Source organism: Moschus berezovskii, chromosome 20 (assembly GCF_049115385.1).
Source record: "Moschus berezovskii isolate FMDL1 chromosome 20, NW_MosBer_1.0, whole genome shotgun sequence".
Classification (NCBI taxonomy): Eukaryota; Metazoa; Chordata; class Mammalia; order Artiodactyla; family Moschidae; genus Moschus; species Moschus berezovskii.
Window position 1 is genome coordinate 68,471,727 of NC_142479.1, and position 25,460 is coordinate 68,497,186.

The 25,460-nt window shown below is 50.3% G+C and overlaps 1 long non-coding RNA gene across 1 annotated transcript; it reads left to right on the top strand.

Annotated features, from left to right (window-relative positions):
• Positions 1–16,228: 16,228 nt before the first annotated feature.
• LOC148774787 (uncharacterized) lies at positions 16,229–22,109 on the top strand. Its single transcript, XR_016035420.1, has 3 exons — positions 16,229–18,967; positions 19,733–19,843; positions 20,217–22,109. It is a non-coding gene; the product is annotated as an uncharacterized LOC148774787 (long non-coding RNA).
• Positions 22,110–25,460: the final 3,351 nt, after the last annotated feature.

Sequence of the window (25,460 nt, forward strand, 5' to 3'; positions counted from 1 at the left end):
CGAAAGGAGCCCCAGGAGACAGTGTGTTCCTTGATCTGACTTCAGCTTCTGGCTGTCTCTGCATCCCCCCGGGTGCTTATTGCAATGCAGAGTGTTAGGCTCCACCGCAGACCTGTTCAACCAGAATCCACTCCCCCCGCCCCCAGCCCCGTGCTGTGATTCCTCTGCACACGTCTGACACTTCACATCTCGGGCACACTTCCCCGAAGATCGGACCCTCATAAGCAATTCAGTTCCTGACACCGGACCAACTGCTCTTGTGTCTGCAAGTGGGACTTGAAAAATTCAGATCTTCTGCTCATCTAAGAGTCTCATTATATCCTCAAAATGTTTATCCTTATGCTGGTGAGAGAGAACGAAAGCATCCTGTTCCATCTGTAGGGATGACTAAGGCTCAGCGAATTTTAAGTGGCGTGTCCTATTTTAACGAGGACAAGGAGTGGCAGGTTCACCCCAACGTCTTACTCGGAGCCACGTTGCTTTGGAAAGTCTACCAGCTGGAATACTTTCTGGTGCTGTAAATGGAAAGCCTGACTCAAAGTGGCTTAAAAAAATAAAGGGAGCTAATTGGCATCTGCATGTCTGAAAAATCCAGAGGTAGGGTGTACATCAGGTGAGGCTTGATTCAGCAGCTCAGTGCTTTTTCCATTTCCCCACGGCCCCCTCTAAGGCATTGCCTTCTCACCATGCCTGGCTCCTCACTGCACACAGAGATAAGCACTCTTTTAGTGAGATAATTTTGGACCCTCACCGTCTGATTCCACCCAACCCACCTGTTATTGAAGTTTCTAGCCTCTGAATTGTCTTGACATTTTTCTCTTCATTCCCTCCTCCCAGTTCTATTTCTGGGCTTTGTTCATGTGAATCCCCTCTCTTTTTCTCCCTTTTTAAAAATAATTTCCTTTTATGATTTTAAATGTGATGCTTGCTCATTGTCGAAATTTATATATCCACAGAAAGTTTGAAGAAGAAAGTTAAAAAGCTAACGCGCATCACCCAGAAATAACCACTGTTGGCGTGATGGGTAGAGTCTTGGCCATCCAGAACCTGAGGTCCCAGCTTCTTGCTACCTGGGATCCACACATAGGCCTGAACTTATAGGAGTTTGATTTTGCTGAGGAAGGAAAGAGAGACAAGTGATCTAGGAGTCCCTTGATTGGGGTAGGAGGCTCCTAGACAGCTCTGCCTGGCTTCATGCCACTTCCTATGGGGACTCCGAGGGAAGCCTTTATTTCCTGTGCAAAGTGGCCTCCAAGTGAGAGATCAAACTCTGGAGAGAGCTGAAAAAGCAATTAACTTCACTCAGAGTGAAGGATATTGTTTTGTGCCACTAGACGATTTTTTTTCCCCCAGAAAAAATTACGCCATCAAAATCAACATTTGATTTAGTCTTTGTTCATTTTAAGAATGATGTGAGGATATGAACAGGCAACGTGGGACTTCATGAAAAAAAAAGTACAATGCTGCTGAAATAATTTTAAGGCTGGATATTGCTTTGCATTTGCTTTCTGGATAGCCTGTACAATTTACACTCCACCAACAGTGATAAGGAAGGTTTGGTTGTTTATAACCTTAGCAGCATCGAGAATTATAATTTTAAAAATGTTCATTTGATGGGGAAATACTGCTTTGTTGTTCATTTCTTTGTTAACAGTGGAGAGGAATTTTTTTTTCCTGTGGTGGTTAGTCTCCTGTGTTCCTTTCTTGTTTTCACAATAGGTTTTTATTTCTGCCCATTAGTTTTTCATTGTTTTGTATGAACTCTTTACATATTACAATGAATGTCCCTGGATCACATACAGGGGTCCATGTTTTCCACATTTTCAGGATCAAAGTCCCTGAAGTTGTAAGGTCGAATAGGGAAACCAAATTTGCCAAAGCGAAAAAACAGCCACTCCTAGGCTGCCTACATTCTCAGGACTGAAGTCCCTGACATTATAAGGGCCCATCAGTTCAGTTCAGTTCAGTTCAGTCGCTCAATCGTGTCCGACTCTTTGCGACCCCATGAATCACAGCACTCCAGGCCTCCCTGTCCATCACCAACTCCCGGAGTTCACCCAAACTCATGTCCATCGAGTCGGTGATGCCATCCAGCCATCTCATTCTCTGTCGTCCCCTTCTCCTCCCACCCCCAATCCTTCCCAGCATCAGAGTCCTTTCCAGTGAGTCAACTCGTCACATGAGATGGCCAAAGTATTGGAGTTTCAGCTTTAGCATCAGTCCTTCCAATGAACACCCAGGATTGATCTCCTTTAGAATGGACTGGTTGGATCTCCTTGCAGTCCAAGGGACTCTCAAGAGTCTTCTCCAGCACCACAGTTCAAAAGCATCAATTCTTCGGCGATCAGCTTTCTTCACAGTCCAACTCTCACATCCATACATGACCACGGGAAAAACCCTAGCCTTGACTAGACAGACCTTTGTTGGCAAAGTAATGTCTCTGCTTTTTAATATACTATCTAGGTTGGTCATAACTTTCCTTCCAAGGAGTAAGCGTCTTTTAATTTCATGGCTGCAATCAGGAATACTAAATTTGCCAAAACACAAAAATAGCTACTCTTGGGCTGCCTACATTCTCAGGATTAAAGTCCCTCATGTTATAAGGTCAAATAGGAAAACCAAATTTGCCAAAATACAACAACAGCTGCTCTTGGGCTGTTACAAACGCGGCTCCTACCCCCGCATCCTTCACACTTAACACTATTGTATTTCCCCACTTGTCATCATTAGATTTGTAGGTTGGTCTGTTCCGGTTTGCTGTACGTTATAAACATTCTTGAGTATCATGCAAAACCATTTCAAATTTTGCCAAAGATGCAAAATTTCCTGAGATTGATCAAAGTGATTATGGAGAATTATTTGAATCCCATGCAAGGCTACTGGCAAGTGAGAATATAGCAGAATTCAGCCAGTTAACAATTACAGAGGAGGAAATCTTCGAGGCTGATGAAATGACAGGCACTTCAAAAGAGAGAGATTTGAATTTTAGAGGATTAAGACAGGCCATTGGGAAAATTGATGACGCCTTCAAATATTTTTTTGCAAAAATGTCCTCTTTATGATTGTGCTGTGAAAGTCAAACATGAAATCAAGGATGTTGTATCGCGCTATCAGACAATCTTGTCAGAAAAATTATGCCCACCAAATCAACATTTGATTTATTCTTTGTTCGCTGGAAGAATTAAAAAAGAGTTGCATTCACAGCTGACTCTGGTTAGACATAGGCTAAAACAAACTTCATTATTTGTCACTTCTTTTTAAATAAAGTCACAAACTTTTATTTCTTCCCATCTTTTAAAAAATGGATTTACTTTGTGATCTTTTTAAAAAATTAATTTTTATTGAAGTGTAGTGGATTTACAGTGTTGTGTTGGTTTCAGGTATACTGAGAAGAGATTCAGTTTTACCTGCATATGTATCTATTTTTCAAATTCTTTTCCCTTGTAGGTTATTACAAAATACTAAGTAGAGTTCCTGTGCTCTATAGCAGGTCCTTATTGTTCATCTGTTTTATGTACAGTAGTGTATCTGTTAATCCCAGATTCCTAAGTTATCCCTGCCTGTCTTCCCCTTTGATAACCATAAGTTTGTTTCCTTTGTCTGTGGGTCTCTCTCTGTTGTGTATGTGAGTTCATTTGTATCATTTTTAATCTGAATTTTCCTTGAGTGATGAGGACCTTTACTATCAAAATTTGATTTCTTTGCATTTGACTCAGTCCTAATGAGGCGGACGAACTAGAGCCGATTATACAGAGTGAAGTACACCAGAAAGAGAAATATTGTACATTAATGCATGTGTGTGGAATCTCGAAAGATGCTACCGATGAACCTATTTGCAGGGCAGCGGTGGAGACGCAGACATGGGAAACAGACTCGTGGACCCGATGTGGGAGGAGAGGCTAGGATGAACTGACAGAGTAGCATGGAAACATGCGTTACCATCTGCAGAACAGATAGCCAGGGGGGATTTGCTGTGGCCACTTGGAGCTCAACCCAGTGCTCGGTGACAGCCTAGAGGGGTGGGGTGGAGAGAGAGATGGGAGGGGGCTTCAGAGGGAGGCCCTAAGACCTGCACGCGTCCGTTGGATAGGGTGTCAGCTTTAGTGTCTTAAAGAAATGGGACGGAATAAACAGATTTTAGCAGGCATTCCGTTATATTTTCAATATGCTTATAAGGAGAAGGGGGCAACAGAGGATGGGATGGTTGGGTGGCATCACTGACTCAATGGACATGACTTTGAGTAAACTCCAGGAGACAGAGAAAGACAGGGAAGCCTGGCCGCTGTCCATGGGGTCACGAAGAGTCAGACATGTCTGAGTGGCTGAACAATAAGTCTCTATGAGACAGAGGCGGTTAACGGGTCTGTAGTTCAGTTCATGGTCTTTCTTCTTCCTAGCTTTCTACTATATCTGAGTCTTTAAAAAATTTATTCACCCCTTGATTTTTTTTAAATTTAATTTTCAAAACCTCTAGAATGTAAATCTGTAGACGGAGGGAGGTGTGCTGTATGGGTTGTTCATGGCTGGGGCGGAGTTGTGCAAAAACTACACATCATCTCGGTGGGACACACCAGCCAGCTCGTTTACTCTCTGCGGGTCGGCAGTTGGCTACTCTATGGGTAGGCTGGAGCCCAGCAGAGTCTGACTCTGGGCTGTGGCTGGAATCAGTCTGCTCCCTGAGTTTTTACGCTCCTCAGACACCAGCAGGAGATGGGGGTGCTGTGCTTTCCTTGGGGTGGCAAGTCTTTGCATCGGTTCCTCTGATTGAAGCCAGTTCAATGGGCAAACTGGAAGTCAAGGTAGGGGGAAGTCCCGCCGCCGCCCTCCCTGAGGCCATGACAAAGCTGGGATGTGTGTCACACCCCAGGGAAGCGAAGCGCCCAGCGTGAGATCCCATCTCTCACACTAGTCAATTTCACTGGCGTTATCTTGAATAGCCACCCTTTTTCTTTAAATTACGGACCTCGGGAAGCAAGGAGAGGGAAAAACTCTGTGATGCTCCTCCAGCCTTCTTATCACAGATTGGAGGGGACAGATGGGGCTGCTGAAGCCCAAGGTGACTCAGCTGCTGGAGCTCTGTGCCCTGAGAAGCAGTTCTCTGTTTGAACAGCAGGTGGAGCACCGCCCTCCTGGGTCCTGCGGGCAGTCACAGGTCACCCCGGATGGCAGGTTGGCTGGGTGTGAATGCACGGGATAAGTGCACACATGCATTTGCACACACACATGTGATTGTGTAGCTGTGGGCTTCCCAGGTGGCTCCGTTGTAAACACTCTGACTGCCAGTGCAGGAGATCTGGGTTTGATCTCTGGTTTGGGATGATCCCCTGGAGGAGGAAATGGCAGCCCACTCCAATATTCCTGCCTGGAGAATCTCATGGACAGAGGAGCCTGGTGGGCTACAGTCCATGGGGTCGCAAAGAGTCAGACATGACTAAGTGACTAAGCACAGGCTGAGATTACAACTCCCCATAAGTAAAGCCAGTACGGATACGAATAGTAATAAAGGCAGCTAACCTTTCCACACTCTCCCCTAAGTTCTGGGCGCTGTTTGAGCTCCTACATGGTGAGGTGTGGTGAGGGGAGGCCGAGCATTGATTACCTTCCACAAAGACTCCGCTGTCCTAACCTTTTCCTTCTCTGTGTGATGACCTGCTGCTCCTTGCCTCTCCTCTCAGTCATTTAATAAGGATGGGGCAGGCAAGAGAGGATGCCATAAAATCCAATTAACTCAGGCTTCAAAAGGGCTGGGCTCCATGTGGGGCCAGCTCCCACCACCGTGCACAGCGGTCAGGCCTGACTATGGCAGCCTAGAGGCAGGTGTCCCAGGAGGGGGCTGCTGGGAAGCATCCAGACTTCCCAGGCCAAAGCCCCGAGGTTAAGGTTGCTCCCAGCTCCTCTTGGCAGCGCTGGGGGAGCAGGAAGGGATGGGAGTGTACAAAGCACCGTGTAGGGTCTCAGGCTGCCCAGCCCCCCCAGCACCCCCAGCTCCCCTTCCCTCTGTTTGAACCACAGTCTGTTCTCTGTAAGTCAGTGCATGTCTCCCCTACCCCAGCCTCAAAGGGGGGCTGTTGCCAGGTGTGCAGAATTGATCCTGTCCCCGTGTGTGTGCTCAGTTGCTCAATTGTGTCCGACTCTTTGTGACCCCACAGACTATAGCCCACCAGACTCCTCAGTCCATGGGGTTTTTCAGGCAAAAAAAAACATACTGGCAGCCAAATCCCTTCCTAGGCGAGCTGGGAGGAGGCTGCTTTGCTGCAGGCAGATGTTTCTGCTCTCCAGTGGAGACGGGGGACGCAGAGTCTCAGTGTGTGCAGATGGGTAGGAGTAGGATCAATGCAGATGGTGTCTGTAGAATGCAATTCCGGCAGCAATTTTGATGAAGTGCAAATGTAAACCTTCTGGGGGTACAGGAACGTTTGGGGGTGCTTTCTGATGCCTCCCAAGCTCAGCAGTGGCTCCTTCTGAAAGCCCACCCCTGCCATCTCCCCGGGACTTCAGCCCAGCATGCCTGCTTCTCCTGACTCCCAGGTCTCTCAATTCCCAGACCTCCCGGAGCGTCTCTTCCTAGGCAAGCATCCCTCTTCTGGGGAAGACTTCTCCTTGGAGCTTCTCCATCATCATCAGACCTTTCTCATCTCCACCATCTCGCTGTGAGCTGCCCTCTTTCCTTCCACTTAAGGTCTCCCCACTGCTTGCCAGAATTTAAAACACATGCAGATCCTTTACCCCTCCAGCCCCACCAAGAGGTTGCAGACAATGCCTCCTTGGGCCTCATGGGACAATCAGCCTTATCTCCTTGAGCTACCAGGTAAGGGGTTCAACTTCAAGGATGTGAGGAGGCTCAGGCCACATGGAGAGGCCATGTGCCTATGCCCCTGCAGAGCCCAGATGAGGTCTCAGCCCACAGACATGTCATCCGTCAGACACGTGACGATGACTTTCTAGCCTTTGCATCTTCCTAGCCAAAGCCCCCAGTCACGGAGCAGAGACTAGTCTTTCCTGCCATGCCCTGTCTAAATGCCCACAGGATCTCTGAGCATGATGACATGCTTGCTTTAGGCCACTAACTGTTGGGCTGGTTCATCATGCAGCAAATAGCCAGTGGACCTGTTAGTGACCACTGTTCTTACTAAACCACACTTTTCACCTTTGCATCTCTCCAGGGTTGGAGACATGGACTCGAGACATGAACTTCAGCATCTCAAACCTCTCTCCATATTTGTTGGGAACAGGAGACTGTGGAAAAGGTGGGTGAGAAGGCCTGTCACAAAAGTGCCAGAGAAAATATAGGAAGCTGCATTAAATTTGAATTCCCGAAAAAGAAGAATAAATTTTCACATAAATATCATCCATGCAATAGTCAGACTACACTTATAGTAAAAGGATTCCCTGGTAGCTCAGCTGGTAAAGAATCTACCTGCAATACAGGAGACCTGGTTTGACTCTTGGATCGGGAAGTTCCTCTGGAGATGGGATAGTCTACCTACTCCAGTATTGTTGGGATTCCCTGGTGACTCAGATGGTAAAGAATCCGCCTGCAATGCAGGAGACCTGGGTTCAATCCCTGGGTTGGGAAGATCCCCTGGAGAAAGGAAATGGTAGCACATTCCAGTATTCTTTGGAAAATCTCAGTCCATGGGATCAACTAAGCAACAACAACAAACAAACAGCATTTATTTGAACTCCAAATTAAATTGTACTGAGTGTCCTTGTTTTTATTTATCTGGAAACTCTAAAAAGTAGAGGCCAAAGGCCCCGGACACTCTTCCCAATGTCCTGACACTTAGAGAGGTCATCTCCTTCCACCAGGGGCGGCAGGGGCTCTGGGCTCTGTGATCAGCAGGGATTCCCAAGACTCCGGGAAGCTGTCTGCAGGGGCTCAGCTGATGGCTGCAGCTGGAGGAGGAAGCTGGCTTTGCCCAGAGGTTGAGTTCCCTGTTCGAGGTAACTATATATTTATTCTTTCTGGAACCAAAGAGGGAGAAGGCCATCTGGAAGCTCCCCCAGCCAGGTACGCCTCTCTCTGGTATCCGGTGGGTCCCTGGCGCTCTTCCCTGACAAAGCAGAGTGGGAGGGCTTCTCAGCTCCTTTCCCCAGCCAGCCATCCCTTTCTTCCACGATTTGGGTTCATTATCTAGTAATGAAAACCAGCTCATTCTCAATCTGCCCCCGTGTCTCCTACTAAATAATCGTGGCTGGAAAAGTCTCCAGTCTCTCTCTCTCTCCATCCACAGCTCTGTCATCTCTATCCCAGCTCATTAGCCAGAACAACAGGAATGAGTGGGTCCATCCCTTCCCTTTCTCTCCCTCTCATCCTCTGCAGACCCTGATCCCAGGGGAGAGAGCCAGTGAGGAGAGTTTGGCCGTGCGCTCTGGTCAGCCCTGTGGTAAGTAGACTAGGCAGGGGCCAGTTATTTGACTTTCTCGTTCAGCAGGTATTTATTTGGTGCCCAGTCAGACACGACTGAAGTGACTTAGCAGCAGCAGCAGCAACAGGCCAGGTGCAGCTCTAGTAGTGTGGCCAAGATGCACCTTGCAAAATCAAATGACAAAAGAAAAGTCATAAAAGAAATGGAAGGACTTCCCTGGTGGTCCAGGGGCTGAGACCCTGAGCTCCCATTGAAGGAGACCCAGGTTTGTACCCTAGTCGGAGAACTAGATCCCACATGCAGCTAAGGGTTCGTGTGCCACAACAGAGGATCCCACTTGCCTCAGTGAAGACCAGAGTTCCCACATGCTGAGTCTAAGACCCAGCGCAGCCAAATAAACAAATAAAAATAAATATTTTTTTTAAAAAGTGACTTCAAAGAAAAGAAATGAAGCCACGTGTCCTGATCTGAAGTGGAAATATCTAAGGAGGGTTGGAGATGGGTTGGAAGAGTCCCTAAAACACATGTCATTTGTAATCCCTGTTACAAGATAGGTATGACCAGCTCTATCACTCCTTTTCTTCCCCAACAGATTCTGAAAAACAGAATCAAGGTTTGGGGTGAAAAATACAACCCGATGGGCGATCGCAAAGGTGCAGCCTAGCCTGTGCTTTGCTCCATTCTGTCATTGTCTTAGTTATCAAATGCCGGGTAACAAGTCACCCCACACTTCCGTGTCGTCTTGAGATGCGGGCTGGGCCACCATTGGCTGAAGACTGCCCGTGGTCCCGTGTCCACATGGACATGAGTTTGAGCAAACTCCAGGAGGCAGTGAAGGACAGAGAAACCTGGCATGCTGCAGGCCGTAGGGTCGCAAAGAGTCAGACTTGACTGGGAGACTGAACGACTACATCCAAAGTGGCTCTTTCAGGTGTCTGTTGGAGGCCTCAGTTGCTGGCTGGCCGCATGCAAGAAGGCTCAGCATCTCTCCCTGTGGGCCTCTGCATAAGGATGCTGGTGACATGGCCGTTGGCTCCTCCCAGTCTCAGAAGTGGCACACCATCACGTCTGCATGGTCTCTTGGTCACAGAGATCAGGCCTGGCACGACCTGGGAGGAGATGACACACAGATGCGAATACCAGGAGGGAGCGTTGTCAGGGCCATCCTGAAGGCCGGCTCCCACGCTTACCTCACCCTGCTTCAAGCCTCGTCTAATACTGTGTCCTTGGTCCACATTTCGTAGCTATTCATCAGGCACCTGCTATGTGCTGGCAGTGTTCCAGCCTCTGGGGACTTGCCAGTAACCAAAACAGACCCAAATGCCTTACTGGGGCTGTGCTTATGTGTGAGGCTGCATAAACGGACAGCAAAATAGGAGGGGATGCTGGGGCCAGTCTTTGAATGTGCATCCTGACTCTGTGTGTATGTGTGTGTGTAGGGGTGTGTGTGTGTGTGTGTAGGGGTGTGTGTGTGTGTGTAGGTGTGTATGTGTGTGTGCTCTTTCAAGAGAGTGTAATCTTCTTCCTCCATCATAGCTTTCACTCTGCAAGGCTCAGATGAGCTGCTCGAGCAGGAATCATTCTGGACCTCCTTTCTGGAGTTACCTTGAACAAGAAGTCCAGGCAGACTCTTCCAAATATTTTCAAAGGTAACGCAGCTGCGTCTTTTGGGGCCAGATTGTTTAGGTGAGAAGGGTCAGTGAATCACCATTTGGAAACCTCTCTGGTGCAAATGAATTCAGAATCCTGCCTCCAGCAACCACCCTCAGCTTCACACCCCTTCCATACACCCCCATACACACACACCACACACACACACACACAGCTAAAGTTACGGCTATTAGACTGTGAAATATTTCTCATGAACTGAATCTAAAGTTAGTTTGAAAAAGTTAATTTCAGAATAAAATGTTTTGAATAATGGCCCCATCCCTGGAGTAAATGGTCCGGGCTCCCAGAGGGACAATTTGAATGAAATGCCCTCATTCTGAAGGAGGAATTCTGGAGTGCTCTTTCCAAAAACTTTGTTGCTTTTTACTCAGATCTTTTGATTCCCACTGTTGGAGATTATAGGGGCTTCCCTGGTGGCTCAGATGGTGAAGAGTCTGCCTGCAGGGCAGGAGACCCGGGTTCAATCCCTGGGCTGGGAAGATTCCCTGGAGAAGGGCGTGGTAACCCACTCCAGCATTCTTGCCTGGAGAATCCCATGGACAGAGGAGCCTTGCGGGCCACAGTCCAGAGTCCAACACAACTGAGCAGCTGACACTGACCCCCGCTGTTGGAGGCTATAAAGGTCCATCTCTGGTTTTCTCTTCTTTTCTTTTCTCTTGGCGTTGTATGTTTTTCATGGGCTTTGTTGGGAGGGGAGCTTTCAGATTAAGTTCAGAGGGGCAGGGACCTCATGTCATCACCACCTTTCTGGATGTTTTAGAAGCTCTGGCTCAAGTCTCACGGGAGCTGGCAGTCCAGGGCTTCCTCCTGGCCCCAGAGAACAGCTGTCTGTGATGGATTTCTTCCACCATCTTTTTTGGGAGAAGGCAGATGGAAACACACAAACGTGTCTGAGTCTGTCCCTGGCTCATTGCCCATATCCTCCCTCTCCTCCCTTTTTCCCATCGAGTCACTTAGGAACGTCTCTCTAGTTTGGTAAACAATCACTCCCTTTGATCCACGTTCTGTCCGCCCTCTTTTCCTACCAGTACAAATAATTTGGCAACATAAACACTGTCATCGGTGATCGTTTGCAAGCTCCTTTCCATCAAACATGCTTTCTTTCTTTTTTCAAAAAAAGAAAAAGAAGAGAAGGGGAAGGAAACTCTGGAGGATATCAGAGTGGGCTATGTCTCTCATTCTGTATGTAGGATTTCAGGAGATTTGATAAAAAGTTCTGACAGCTGGCAAGTTAAGGCTGCTTTTAAGTGAGGGCTGCTCAGATGGGGAACAGATTCAGGGCCGGCATCTCAGGAAGGAAGGGGCTGCCCTCTCCCCACGTTATCTTTTAGCCACGCGCAGAGCCGGCCCAGCCGGGCACACTGGAGTGGCGTTGAAACGGAGCCAATCCCTCACCATCTGGCCCTGACTGTAAACATGTGTATACAAAGCAAGTGTCACTTCAGCTAATTCGAGAGGGCCTGGCTGCCTTGCTGGCTGCTGCAGCTGTACCCAGGGGTGGGGGTTGGGGGGCAGAGTGGGGGACGGCAGGGTGCACAGGTGGGCGGCCTTCTTTCCAGGAACATCTGCGGGCGGCCGGAGGGAGGCTTCAGACACCCAGCCCGGACATCACAGGCCCACGTTTCCTTAGAGCCCACGGTGCCCTCCTGTCCGGCTCTCTGGCCATCATTGCTCCGGCATTTAATTCACGCTCCCGGCAGACTGTATATACCCTAAAGGCAGGCCGTGCTACTCCTCTGTTTCTCTGTGTCAAGAGACTTGCACTTGAGACGTTATCATTGAATTAAAATAAATCCCTACCAGCAATTTCTTCTTCATGTCAATTGCACAGCCCTTCTGCTCTTTCTGCATAGATTTCCACTATTTCTGCCTTTGCCGGGCAGAGAGAGGAGCCGAATCCCCATCCCTCCAGGGTACGAGGAAGCTTGGATTGAGTTCTCTTTGAGCCAGGAGCTTGGAAATCTTCGCTTTGTCTCACAGTCTCCCTGGGGCCTCACTTTTACCATCTTTGCAATGGGATTGGTGTCACCTCCACCTATGCATGCACCATCGGAGGCCTCCCAGCCTGGGTTCCTGCCTGAAGATGGGGTGGGGAGTGGGGGTGGTTCAGGCAAATACATGCTCTCCAAGTGTTGGATCCAGTGAAGGGTGCTAGTCACTAAGGCGAGCACGCTCAAAAGTCACCATGTTTTAGTTTCCTGAGGCCTGTTTTTCCAGCCTCCCCTCCCCGCTTCCCATCACCAGCCTCTCTTGGAAAGTTCTGATGCAGTTTTATCTGGCAGGTGCAGTGCTTGCTTTGTCATAGGCAAAAAGAGCTGCTCAAAGGAGGAGGCTGCCCTGGAGGTCAGGGTCCCACACTGGCTCCTCCGGGCCCCTCCCTTCTCCCTGCACTCAATTTGGCTCCAGGGACTTCCCTGGTGGTTTGGTGGTTAGGACGTCTCACTTCCAATCTTCAGATGAGGGGACGCCAGTTCGATCCCTGGTCAGGGAACTGACCCACTTGCTATGCGGCCAAAAAAAAAATCTGACTTCAGAGGAGCGAGTTTCCCCTGCCCTGAGCCCCACGCACCCCCAGCTTTGCCCAAAGGAGCGAGTGACACTTTTCCTCAACTCCTCCCTCCCATGCTATTCCAAAACATAAACAGAATTAATTTTCGAGATGTGTGAAAGAAAATGTACTTTTCAAACAGCCTTAGGGACAGGAAAAGGAGAAAGCTAATTATCTTCTGGATTTTCTTCCAGCCACATGGCACAGCAGTAGGGATGGGAGAGCAGACATCAGCAGGTCCAAGAGCAATCCCCCCCACCCCCACTCCCCGCCAAGACGGCTCCTCGGGATGCAGAGAGGATGCCCTGCTGGCATTTGGGGAGACAGGGGAGCCTGTGCTTCCTGTCCCCATGGCCGGCATCTGACGTGGGTTGGCAAGACCCCGCTGCCACCAGCCAGTCTCCCAGGTGTGGCTCTGCCACGGTCATGTCCACAACAGAGCTGCCCCTGGTGAACCGGTGATACAGGGAGGCCCCTGGAATGTGGCTGTTTGGGAGAGAAGGTCCTTCTCTGTCTTCCCCCAGCCGGAGAGGCAGGTGAGAGGTGAGGGCGATGAGCAGGGAGGGAGGCTCAAAGGAGACCACATTGGGACGCCCAGGAAAAGGGCGCGCATGGGGGACCCCCAACCCCAAGCTCAAACTGAAGACTCAAAATGAGACAGTCTCTCTGTGTGACACTCTCCCCGTGACAGACACCTAATTAAAACTGGACGGAATCAGGCGAGAAAGCTACTTCATCTAGACTATATTTGCCTTGCTAATTTAGGTGTCCGTGAATGTGAGTGTGTGTGTGTGTGTTTTCCTGTTGGGCGAATGTTTATAAAATCTTAATTAGGTTGTGCATATTGGAACAGAGATGGAAATACATCTTTTTTTTTTTCTTCTTAGAATGGTCTTACTTCCCCAGGGGACACTAAAGCTCCATACACAATATTCTCTGAGCAGGGAGAGTAGTAATGGCCTTTGAAGATGGGTTTTGAGGGAGGAGGGAAAAAGTGTCTTGAATTCAATCACAGATGAATGCATGATTGCTTACTAATTTTTTTTAAAATCAAAACCTCAAAATTGAACTCAAAGCAGTTATTTATAACCTGTCAGGGGAAACTGGCATTTCAATATCAATCTCACATTGGATAAATTTTTAACAACCTTTAATGTGACCGAGAAGTCGGGGGAATGCACCAGGCTTGCACATCGTGGGCACTCGGGATTCGTGGGAAGGAACTGGACGGACAGTGGGTTGGGAGTCTGGGGCGGTCCCATGACACCCCGTGTCCTCTCTTCTGGTCTCTGCCCCTCCCAGCTGAGTCCCACTCTTGGAACTGATGTCATTCCCCTCCAGCGCGTTTAAGGGGAGCATGGCTGGGGAACAGGCCTCCTGGTGGCACTAGTGGTAAAGAACCTGCCTGCCAATGCAGGAGACATAAGAAACACAGGTTCGATCCCTGGGCAGGGAAGATTCCCTCCTGGGCAGGGCAACCCACTCCAGTATTCTTGCCTGGAGAATCCCATGGACAGAGGAGATTGGCGGGTTACAGTCCATTGGGTCAAAAAGAGTCAGACAGGACTTAGTGACTTAGCACACATGGCTGAGGAATGTCAAATGGGGCAAGGCTGCGGAGATGGGATGAATGGGCTTGGCTTGACTTAGACGACAACCTTGGAGCAATCAGCCCTCCACCAGGGAGGCAGCCCCTTGAAGGCAAGCCGACCATCCGGACAGTGTCAAGGGGCTTGCTCACATTCAGGGAAAGGGGCCAGGATGCAAGGACCAGATACAGCAATCAAGGAGCCATGTCTCAGCTCGGTCTTTCTCAGGGAGAGAGGTGAGACCGTTTGTGTTTCTGATAACCTCTCTAGATTCTCTCTGTGGGTCCCCAGCACCTGCAGCTTGTGATCGAGGCTGAGACCTTCTGAACAGGACTGAGGAATAAGGTCCTTGCGACAAGGAAATGGAGTTGCTTTTTTTTTTTCCCCTTTTTAAAAATTTTATTTATTTTTGGCTGCATGACATAGCATGTAGGATCTCAGTTCCCTGACCAGGGATCAAACTCACACCCACTGCGGTGGAAGTACAGAGTCTTAACTTGCTTTTCCATGAGCCAGGTGAGGCCCTCCGGATGCTGCCTCCATCAGCAGCTCTCACGGTTTACTGCGCGTTTGTGTCCTCTGGACATCAGTGCAGAATCCCGTTCAGGGTGTCTGGGATGGGGCTTGAGATTCTGCCTTGACCCTCCCTGGGCTCCAGGACCACAGTTTGAGTAGCCAGGGTCTAGAGCCCAGAGTGGTGATTCTGCCTCACCCAGAGGACTTGTTAAAACGTGGGTTGTTGGTCCCCACCCCCCCGGCCCCGCACTGGGGCTTCTAATCCAGTAGATTTGGAGGAGAGTCACAATTTGCATTTCTAACAAGTGCCCAGGTGACAAGGATGGAGTTGGGAGATGACACTTCAAGAGTCACGGGTGTCGGGGACAGAGACGCAGGGGGAGCTCAGGGTTCAGTAGGTGCCGAAAGCCCAGTGGACAAGGTGCGTGGTTCCTGGTGACCAGGTTCACGACACGTGCTGCAGGTCTGGAGGAAGAGGAAATGAAACTGGTTATAGTTTTTTTCTATGTATTTAAATTTTTTATTTATGTTTAAATTGAAGGATAATTGCTTTACAGAATTTTGTTGGTGTCTGCCAAACGTCAACGTGAATCAGCCATAGGTATACATCTGTCCCCTCCCTCTAGAACCTCCCTCCCATCTCCCTCCCTATTCCACCCCTCTAGATTGTTGCAGAGCCCCAGTTTGAGTTCCCTGAGACATACAGCAAATTCCCATTGGCTCTCTCTTTACATTTGGTAATGTAAGTTTCCATTGGGTTTTGAAGAGTCAGTCAAGCGCAGGTAAGTGAGAGGAAGGAGGAGGTCCCAGGGGAGGGAACTTCTTGTTGGAGGCAGAGGAAGTAGACACCAGGAAGAATATCCTGTCTCCTTCCTCCCGCGATTTCTCCCGGCTGACGATCTCCAAGGGAAGGGCCGTCTCCCCTCTGCCTGGACCAGGAGGTGCTCACCATGACTGCACGTGCTTAGGACACCTGGGGGGCTCTTGATATCACTGATGTTTCAACCTTTTCCCCCCAGAGATTCGGAATGGATTGGTCTTAGGCGGGACCCAGACTTTTAGTGTTTCTGTTGTTGCTGTTTGTTTGTTTCTGAAACCAAGTTCCTTCAGAGATTCTTGCTCGTGGACAGGGTTGAGAATCATTGGCTAAGACGCAAGCACATTCCCGTGTTCCCAGCTGCAGTTTGTTGGGAGTTAGGTAAAGGGTTTATTATTTATCACACCCCCTACAGAATCCCCCTGCCGACCTCCGCAAAGCGTCTGGTAAACATCTGCCCGGTCCCCCCACAGGGCGGGGTGACCTACTTTCCTGCCTGTGGCTTCGATGGCACAGAGGGGCCCTCGGGACGGAGGGGCAGATGGAAATGTCGGCGTGTCTGTGTTGGTGCTGCATTTGGGTGTCGCCCAAGCGCTTATTTCTCTGTCAGATTCCGGATGTGGTGTTTAGGTGGTAATAAACCGCTGCCGCCAAGCTCTAGCCAAGGAGATCAAAGCAGCTGGCGGCGTCCAGAGACAGCCTGGGTTTCTGGCTGCCAAGCGCTGGCAGCTCTGGGCTGGGGCAAGATGAAGCCAGTGCACAGACTGTGTCGGCGGGAGTAGGGCCCCCAGGAGGCAAACGGCACACCTGGACGTTCTCGGCTCACCGCTGGCCTTCCTTCCCCGCCCTGTGCTAGCTCCCCCAACTACCAGAGGGCACACTGGGCGCACACCTCTCCGTGCCCACGCCCCCCTGGAAGGTGGACCGTGGTGCCATTCACTCTCACGGTTGTCTGTGGGTCTCTTGACTGGACGTCATTGTGAGGGAAGATGGGGCCATGCCAGGTGAGAGGTAAGCCTTCCTAGGGGGGGCTCCATCTCAGTGGGGGTTCCACCTTGGGGGTCAGATACCCAGACGGAGGCCAGGGGCTTGGAACCCCCTCCTCCCTTTCTCTTTTCACCTCTGTGTGTGTAAGGGTCGCTAAGTCGTGTCCAGCTGTTTGCGACCCCATGGACTATAGCCCGCCAGGGATTTGTCCATGGGATTTCCCAGGCGAGAATACTGGAGTGGGTTGCCACTTCCTACTCTAGGGGATCCTCCCGACTCAGGGATCAAACCCAAGTCTCCTGCGTCTCCTGCACCGTCAGGTACGTTCTTTACCACTGCACCATCTGGGGAGCCAAAAGGAACAGCAGAGAGAGAGGCTGGGCTCCATCCTTTCTGTGGCCGAGTGAGAGGAGTTGGGAGGAACACTGCCCGGCTTTCGGATTCGGCGAGTCTTGGATGTCCCCCTGTGTCTTCCTCCTGTGTCCTTGGACCTGTCTCAAGCATTTTCTGGGGCTGGCAGACAAAGGAGGAGACCCGGGAGAAACCAAGCCTGTGAGATGCTCTGGCTTTGGGCGTGAGTCGGAGCGCACGCGTCCTTCCAGGAAGCGGCCCGGAGCCCTGCAGGTCCAACAGGCTGCCCTGTGTCACCAGGGTTTACTAACCTTTCGTCAGCACAGCAGAGAACATCGCGTCTCCCCGCACAAGCTCTCAAAGACCTTCGATTATTTAGTGTGGGCTCCCCTCCCCGTTTTCAGGAGGCGCTGTTATTAATGTCTCCCCAGTTGGATTTTTCAAAGAACAGTTTGTCTCACCTCGGCAAGAGAATTTGAGAGAAGCGTGTGAATGGGATTCACTTGGGCGCAGGTTTCTGCTCCATCCTCCCCACTCCCTCCTCCCACGCAGCTTCCAGATCCGCAGCTCCAAGAGGCTCTGGTCCTCACATCAGGACCAGGCCCTCATGTTTGTTCCTGGAAGGGTTGGGATGTTTTTCTAGCCTTCCAGCCATGTGTCTCCCCTCTCAGAGAGGCAGGGAGGAAAACGGGGGCTCTTAGGGCTTTTCTGGATGCTCTCAAAGTGCGGGAGGAAAGGGCAAGGAGGAGGGCCCCCTCCCCAGCAAACCGGAAGATGCTGCTCCCCACTCCCATCGGCTCCCTCTCTCCCCTTGGTCCCCGGAGGGAGTGTGGGCGCTGAATGTGTGAACCCAGTCGCTGCAGGAAGTCATCAGGCTGGGCTCAGGAGGGCGGGGGGATGTGTGGCCGCGCTGGAAATGCTCATCTCAGCCCTGCAGACCCAGGGAGCTGAGCGGGACGCCTGCTCCTGGCCGCAACTGGCCCAGGTATGAAGCCGGGGTGAGGATGGGCAGGTGGGTCTGGGCCGGCAGGCGTGGAAGCAGAGGAGGCTGGAGCAGACAAGGATGCGGCGACAGGTGGGAGGGGTCATCTTTAATATCTTTCCCAGCTCGGAAAGCTTGGGCTTCTGAGGTTCTCAGAATAAGACACATCTTACAAGCCCTCCTCGTCCTCCTCTTTGGAGGCTTCTAAACACAGCCCCTGCCGTTTGCCCCTGAGTGCAGAGGGAGGCAGCAGTGATGGTGCCATGAGCTTAGAGAAGCGGCCCCAGCTGCTCAGGCGTCCCGGGTCAGGCCCGGTGGACTTCACCTCTCCCTCCCTCCTGGCTCCAGCACTGCGGCCCTTCGCACCCCGCCTCGCCCCCGCCAGCCTCCCGTCCCCCATCCACCCTGCTCACCCAGGTGCCTCACTGGAGGCCTCTCCTCGGGCCTCTTCAAGGGTCGACTCCAACACCACCTCCTCCACATTGCCTTGATGACTTCCCTTCCACCTCCCCTCCATCCCCCGCCCCCTGCCCAAGCAGGAAGTCATCTCCCTCCTGGGGTTCTCGGAACACTTTCTCTATACTTTGTCAGGGGCACCCATCAATTTTTCCTCTTTAATCTGAGTTATCTACCTGCATATCTTATATCATCTCTGAGTTGGCAAGCTTCTTAATGACAGGAGTCATACCTCATCCACCTTTATGGCCGCACGGCACTCAGCCCCGCAAATGTTGATTGAATGAGTAGAAACTCAACCTAATGACGTTCTGGGAGAAGGTCATTCATCTCTTCTTTGCTGTTGAAGTTGGGGACCCTCCTGATCCAGGGGAGGCGGCCGGGTGAGACTTGGTCCTCTGAGCTGTTAATCAGTTAGAAGGCATTTCCTGTTCTACCTCACATTACTCGGATGGTGTTAGCTGCTGGGATCCACACACATGGATCAGACTGACATGGATGTCACTTGTCACCTCCCAGCCCCTAGCAACTGACATCTCCCTGATCCTCCGGTTAGTCCAGCCACCGTGGAGCCTTCCTGGTTCTCCTGGGACCTTCTCCAAGTCCACCATCTGACTCTCCTGGACCTGTGTTATGGTATGTGTGTGTGTCTCCCTACACTAAAACACAAGCTACACGAAGGTGAGGAATGTTGTCTGCTTTGACCCCTAACATACATTAAAAAAATAATTTTATAAATTCATTTTTGGCTGTGTTCGGTCTTGTTGCCATGCGAGCTTTTCTCTAGTTGAGGCAAGTGGGAGCTACTCTTGAGAAGCAGAGCATGGGCTCTAGGACGTGCGGGCTTCGGGAGCTGCAGCGTGTGGACTTGGTGGCTCCCAGGCTCTAGAGCACAGGCTCAATAGGCATGCGGGCTTAGCTGCTCCGTGGGGTGTGGGATCTTCCCAGATCAGGGGTTGAACCCGAGTCTCCTGCATTGGCAGGCAGAGTCTTTACTACTGAGCCACTGGGGAAGCCTGATCCCTACTGTATCTTAAGGGTTTAGATCATACCTGAGTAGGAGATCAATACATATGTATTGGATGAACGGATGAATGGATGGAAGGATGATCTTAGCTATGACATCACCACCGAAGCCCTCACTGTGGTCTGTGGCTCATTCTGCGTAGGAAGAGCAGCCCCTCCCACCTCCCCCATGCGAGGTGGACAAAAACTCCATCATGATACAGAACTAACTCCATTCCCTTTCTAGTTTGGAATTGCCAATGGTCTCAAGGGGTTGAATGAAATTCTAAGAATAATCCTCCCCAAATCCGCTTCGATAACAGCGCTTTCCATCCTCCTGGCTGCCGGAGGGCCACGTCTATAAATTCAAACAATAGGACGAGCCGAGTCCCCAGAGCCCTCGCTCCTGGAGCTCAAATAATAATCCCTGGTTTTTGGCAGGATTTTCTGGTTTCTCTTGAGCTTGAAAGGACGGACCGTCCCTGCCAAGTGGAACCACCGTGCCGTAAAAGCTGACCGAGATTGTGAGTGCCCTTTGGAGTCAACTAATTGGTACGTTCAACTGGTGTTTGGCAGGCGCCAGGCACAAGCATCTATTAACCCGTTCAGTGCTCAAAAGAGTAGATGCTATTACCCTCACTTTACGGACGAGAAAGGAGCTTGCTTTCCCAGAGTTCCGTGGCTAGAGGTGACCGAGCAGAGTTTAGAGGTCCAACCTGGGACTCAGAGGTCCAGAGACTAAGTCACCTCTTTGTAGGGGTGAACGGTTCTAGAATTCCCCAAACTAGGCTTACCCAGGGTGTCGCCATATGGCATAGCAGAAGCCTTGGTAATGGTGATGTTGTGTGTGTGTGTGTGTGTGTGTGTGCAAGAGAGAGAAAAGAAAGAGGAGATCTTCTGTAACCTATGGCCAGTTTCATTTCAGATCCTTTCGAGGACTCTTGAACCCTGATTATAAAGGCAGAACTGTGATCTGAGGATTCGGTGTTGAAGGTGATGCAGAGCACAGGTGAGGGCAAAGGTCACAGAAACGGATGTAATAACTACAGTCTCAACTAGGACTCACTATCCTCAGCACCCATGGGGAGCTCAGAGCTCGTCACCATCGTCACCAACACAATGTCATGAATAATGCTTGTCAAGCATGTGCTCTGTGTCAGGCACACATTTTAAAGAGCCCTATACTAAAGGAGATCAGTCCTGGGTGTCCATTGGAAGGACTGATGCTAAAGCTGAAACTGCAATACTTTGGCCACCTCATGCAACGAATTGACTCACTGGAAAAGACTCTGATGCTGGGAAAGTTTGGGGGCAGGAGGAGAAGGGGACGACAGAGAATGAGGTGGCTGGATGGCATCACCGATTCTGTGGACATGAGTTTGAGTGAACTCCGGGAGTTGGTGATGGACAGGGAGGCCTGGCGTGCTGTGATTCATGGGGTCGCGGAGAATCGGACACGACTGAGCGACTGAACTGAACTGATAGTGTAGGTGGGATGAGTGCCTGTGCTAAGTTGCTTCAGTCGTGTCTGACTCTGCAACTTTGTGGACTTCAGCCCATCAGGCTCCTCTGTCCATGGGATTCTCCAGGCAAGAATACTGGAGTGGGTTGCCATGCTCTCCTCCAGGGGATCTTCCTAACCCAGGGATTGAACCCACATCTTAGATCTCCTGCATTGGCGGGTTCTTTACCACTAGTGCCACATGGTAAGTGGCATAACTATCCCCATTTTTCAGAAAGGAAAACTGAGGCACACTGCAGGATTGTGCCCAAGGACACGTATTCCTTGTGTGAAACTAGGGGAGGGCCAGACCGGCTGCCTCCAGGGACCTGGGTCTTCATCTCTCTGCCACATAATATCTGGAGAAAGCAGAGAAATTACATGTATTGAGCGCTCCAGACTCATTCACTCAGAATTCGAGAAGGGATCCAGGAGGGCAGGGCACGGGGAGGACCCAGGATCAGGGAGGCCCCGACCTCCCCAAGATGGCAGCGGGGGGAGTGATAAGGCACTTGTATTAAAATGCAAATTTCTGCCTTGCTTGCTGGTTTATCATCTGACTCGTTATACAATTTGCCAGTTATAGAAGAAAAATTACCATAATGGGGCCCTAGGGAATGGTTGTAAAAAGGAGACCAAACGTTACTTATTGGCCGTTCCACTACAATCATCTACCGTGTTTGTTCTTTTCCTCTCCAGAAAAATGAAACCATCCATGCCAGCGACAGGGTGCTGACCTGGTGGGAGGGAGCACATGGGAGCAGAGAGGCTATGGCTTTGATTGGCTTTTACCCTTTGATCTCCCTACCCGGTTCCCTGGACTCCCTGCTGGTCCCTCCCTTGGGCAGCTCCCTTTGCAGAGCAGGGCAGGGTGGAGAGTTTCTGAGCAGGAAGAGAGACAGAGGATTAGGCAGGTGAAGGTTAACGGTGTCCTTGCTCTCAGTGGCTCAGGGCTGTGCCTTTCCTGGGAGTGGGCCTGTTTGCAGCGGTGGGAGAGCCCCCCAGATCCCACTGAGCGTCATTGCTCAGACTCACCTGGCGTCTGCCAGACACTCCAGACTCTGGAAGTTTGCACATCCCCAGGAGTCCACAAGGGGGCAGTGGCTCTGTGGGCTGCACCCCTTGAGCACGCCTGTCCTGAAGCCTGCCAACTCTTTCAACTGGCACCCTCCAGCCTGACCCACCCCCGGGCTCCTCACAGGCAGGCACTTGGTCTCATTCAGGTAGACTTACTCAGTACCTGGCTTAGCTCTGGGAATGTTATAAGGAGGAAATAAATATCACACGAATGAATGAAAGCGGCTGTTTGAGAATTCATGTCTGTGTGTTTTCAGGTTTGGGTTAAGTTGTCTTCCCCGTAGTCTAGCTTCTTTTAGGTCCAACCAAATCTTCCCCAAGCCCCGAGGCCTCTGACAACGTCTCCGGCTTCTAGAAGCAGCATTTTCAAACAGTCAGGGGAGCAGAGAGCACGGTTCTCCAGACTACCCACGCATGCTGTTCAGATCCTTTTTACTTTTTACAAACCTTAGGTTTCCCAATGGTTCTTTTTTATTCTACCATGGAAATTAGGACTTCTTTTGTTTTATTCTGGGAGTGCCAGCTCCTCATTTATTTCTGTCATGATAGGAAGGGTAGACCTTCAGTGCTCCCCTGAGTTAAATTTACCGAGGCCAAATTCCACACAATGCACTGAAAAGTTCTAAAGCTGTGTCTAGAGGGTTTCTGGACTCTTGGAAGAAAGAGCCATGGTGTGGCTGAGGCATCCACATACTTTCTTATAAGTTAGACCCAAGCTGGCAATGCAACCCACTCCAGTACTCTTGCCTGGAAAGTCCCATGGATGGAGGAGCCTGGTAGGCTGCAGTTCATGGGGCCGCTTCGAGTCAGACACAACTGAGCGACTTCACTTTCACTTTTTATTTTCACACATTGGAGAAGGAAATCACAACCCACTCCGGTGTTCTTGCCTGGAGAATCCCAGGGACGGGGAAGCCTGGTGGGCGGCCGTCTATGGGGTGACACAGAGTTGGACACAACTGAAATGACTTAGCAGCAGCAGACCCAAGCTGGAGGAGCCATACGCTGGTGCCTGGGGCCAGGAGTTAGGTGGATTACTCTGTCCTTTATGGACCAGGGACCGGTTTTGTGAAAGACAGTTTTTCACAGACTGGGAGTGGGAGATGGTTTGGGGATGAATCAAGTACATTTACTACGAACGTTGTCTCTATTATTAGAATATCAGCTCCACCTCAGATCTTTAGGCACTAGATCCTGGAGGTTGGGGACCCTAAATTAGAAGACATATTTCCAGCTTGACTTCTGGCCTTCTACCCCTTTGAGTGGCAGAACAAGTCAGTCTCCAAGTTCTTAGGTGGCAAGCCAATCCAGCTGCTTCGTAGAGAGGGCACTACTTTACTTGTACATCAACATTCCCAAAACTAAGATCACGGCATCCGGTCCCATCACTATTATGGCAAATAGATGGGGAAAAAGTGGAAACAGTGACAGATTTTATTTTTGGGGGCTCCAAAATCACTACAGATGGTAGTTGCAGCCACAAAATTAAAAAAGACTCTTGCTTCTTGGAAGAAAAGTTATGACTAACCTAGGCAACATATTAAAAAGAGAGACATCACTTCACTGACAGAGGTCCATATAGTCAAAGCTATGGTTTTTCCAATAGTCATATACAGATGTGAGAGTTGGACCATAATGAAGGCTGGAGAGCTGAAGAATTGATGCTTTCAAATTGTGGTGCTGGAGAAGACTCTTGAGAGTTCCCTTAGCCAAGAGGTCAAACCAGTCAATCCTAAAGAAGATCAACCTTGAATATTCATCGGAAGGACTGATGCTGAAACTGAAGTTCCAATACTTTGGCCACCTGATGCAAAAAACCAACTTATTGGAAAAGACCCTGATGCTGGGAAAGATTGAGGGCAAGAGGAGAAGGGGGCGACAGAGGATGAGATGGTTGGATGGCATTACTGGCTCAATGGACATGAGTTTGAGTGAGCTCTGGGAGGTGGTGACGGACAGGAAAGCCTGGCGTGCTGCAGTCTATGGGGTCGCAAAGAGTCGGACACGACTGAGCGACTGAGCTGAACGGAGCTTCTTTGTCCTGATGCTCAATTATCCTGTCCTGGAATCTCTCTTTAGCTCTGTCTCTGTTCCCATATTCTGGTCTCATGGGCTCCTATTTGTCGTTAAAAATTGAATCAGCCCAACTGGGAAAGGCTTCAGATATTAGTAGGGAAGGAATGGCCTTTTCCCCCAATGCAATCAGGAAACCCCGATCCTCATGTGCTGACAATAGAAGAAGTGTCTCATGTGGGATGAGAGAGCAGACTTCTCTCTTGCCAGCCCTGAGATCCACCTTGAGGTTGGGTCTTTTGTTAAAGTCTCCAGGCTGGCTGCCCCTTTCTTAACCCTCCAGGCCATGCACGAACACGTGGCAGTCAGCATTTAGTCAAGGTGGTGCTTAGTGTTAAGAATACCAAAAAGGAAGAAAAATGAGGTGGTGGAACTTGGTGACCTGGCATGCAAGCCCTGGCTTGTTCTCTGAAGCTCCCAGGATGAGATGGATGACATCAAGGTGACATCACCACCAGAAGCCGTTGCCTAGACAACGGCCCTCCTGGAGGTGAGCCGGGCGATAAAGGCCAGAGGCTCATTTCTGTGTTCCAGTTTTCAGTAGAGGACACGCTACCTCCATGGACCCTTGATTTTTGCCCTCTGTGCAGAGGTGTGGCCGTAAAACCTGTGACCTAACGGGACAGCCTCTCCAAATACCAGCAAGTCAACTCAACAGTCATTCTGTTAGGGAAAACAGAAACCTCCCAAACCGACCAAAACCTCCCAGCATGGCCAGTACCACAGTAACCACTTGCGTGAGTTATTTTATGGCAGGAGGTCCTGGTAAGGAACGTGGAACTAATAAGCCACCACTGACAGGAAGAATTTGAGAAAGGTCAAAAGGAGACACTGCGTGCCCTTCCACCTCCCAGAACCCTTCTCACTGGAATCCGTCTTGGCTGAGCAGTGGGTGAGCCACCAGAAAGGACCCTGAGTCAGAGTGATTGGCCTGAGAAAACCCAGAAACGAGTTCCATCACCATAAAACCCGAGACTGCAAGCCATGAGGCAGAGCAGTTCTCCTGGGTTCCCTTACCCTGCTGCTCTCCGCCCAGGCGTCCCTTCCCAATAAAGGGGCTTTGTCAGCTCATGTGTCTCCTCAGAAATTTCATTTCTGAGTGTTAGACAAGAGCCCACTCTCGGACCCTGGAAGGGGTCCCCCTTCCTGCAACACTTCAAGAGGTTTGTAGGAACAGCAAGTGGCCATTGGGTTATCTCGGGAGCTGGGGTGGTAGACAGAGCCCCAAGAAGAACAAATCTCTGATGCTCAAAGAACAGTCCCTTTAAGACCCTGTCAATTCTGTCTCCTCCTCTTTCCAGCCTTCAGACTTGCCCAGGGTCTACCTGCTCCCCAGAGCATGTCCTGTGCTTTCAAACGCAGGGTGTGCCTTGCTCCGCCCGAGAAGGCCTCTGTCCATTTATGCTTTTGATCTCCAGGGGCGAAGTCTCAGCCACCCAGCTTGCCTTTGGAGTTCATGAGAATGTGCATCTGTGAATCTGGAAGGTTCTCAGTGTACATACAGGGACAAGCAGGTGC